The sequence below is a fragment of the Myotis davidii genome, unplaced genomic scaffold (assembly GCF_000327345.1).
Source record: "Myotis davidii unplaced genomic scaffold, ASM32734v1 scaffold316, whole genome shotgun sequence".
In the NCBI taxonomy this organism is placed as follows: Eukaryota; Metazoa; Chordata; class Mammalia; order Chiroptera; family Vespertilionidae; genus Myotis; species Myotis davidii.
In genome coordinates, this window is record NW_006287072.1 from 33,079 (window position 1) to 34,737 (window position 1,659).

A 1,659-nucleotide genomic window follows, 5' to 3' on the forward strand; every position below is an offset into this window, starting at 1 on the left:
TTCTCTTCCCAGTCCTGCTGAGGCTGACAGCCCATCACCTTCCCAGGCCCTGTACTTGTCCTATGGTAGAATACCTGGAGCCTGGCATGGGCCAAACCCTGGAGTGGTTGGAACTGCGGGGTACAGTACAAGTGGTTCCCTCATTAGCCAGAAAGTGCCAACTCTTTGGGTCTGGGAGCAACTTTCTGCCATTGGGAGGAATTTGAATGTTTTTGATCCAGTAGTAAAACATAAGGGCTTAGGTGTTAATTTTCTTAAATAACTGTAGAAAACAGAGTGTAAAAATAGTCATCCACAATACCAACATCTTATGATAATTATTATTACTACTGGAATCTATTTTCTTCTATATCTATACATAAAAGGGTCTCTGCTTATCCTGTGATGGCTTGAGCACTCACACTATCTCATTAGCATGAACCCCAGTATTTCCTTCACGAATTCTGAAGGGATGTTTCCTTCTACTTATTTGTTGAAAAACTGCAGGAGTTTACTTGGGATAGTGGTTTAGTCCTGCTTTCAGATGTCAGGCATGCGTAGCACCAGAATCTGGTCATTCCTTCACCACTCATTGCTTCCTAGTATGTATTGCTCTTGAAGACTATTCTGTGCTATTGAACCAATGACTTCCGTACTCTCTGAAACATTGCAAAGGTGCTTCACATGTTAGCTTCCAGTTCATAGCCATGGGTGCCCAAGGCATAAAACTTCTGAGGAATGACACAGCTGGGGAACCTATAGCCCCTCCTGAACCTTCAAGTCCTTTGGGTTGAGTCTGGACCAGTCTAAATTACCCCTTTTCCTCAGAGTAATTTTATATCATGACCTTGTTGCCCTTTTCTAAGCTGGGTTTTGCTTGGGATCACCCCATGATTCTCCTAACAGATCTCCCTAATGTGAATTTCAGTAAGCAGGGGACGAGCAGACCGCACCTTCTTACCCTGAAGGAGCTTCAGTACTTTATGCTAATAGATCTACTCATCCTGACAATCCTCCAGTACTACTTACCACAAAAAAATGGGGACCAGTTACACCCTTTTCTCCAGGACCACAGGTGGCCACCACCTTATACTTCTATTGTTAAGAGGACCTCTTAGTCAGCAGTACATTGACAAATGTTTAACCACAGATCTCTGAAAAAATTAAAAGTTCTGATTGTTTGCCAATTTCTGTGATGTAAATACTCTTACCATGGCCAATTCAACCTACCAAGGTGATGCCACTAGTCTGGGAGTTGGGACTTGATGCATTGGCACACTATGCCCTTGGGAGTCCAGCCATCGCCAGGACCCCGCTGCCTCAAGTGACCAGGCATGAGGGGACCTTTTGCCTTTGTTTACTAGAGAACTGCTAGAAGCATTTACTAGATATGTAAATAAAGTATACCATATCTTATAGTTAAACTCTGGGATCATACCAAACAATATATTCTTTAAACATTATTGAAATGAGGCTTCTAAAATCCAGGGTGTTGTTGTTGTTGTTTTTTGTAATTATCAAACACCTTACAAACCACGGTTATTTTGTTGTTGTTTAACTATTAGCTTAAAAAAGTGTGCCCAATCACGTAAAGCGCCTCCTTCCTAACCAACTCCATTACTTCTGCCTTTTTTGCCCCTCCCCGAACCTCCCTCCTCCCTCTGCCCTTTCTGCCTTCCT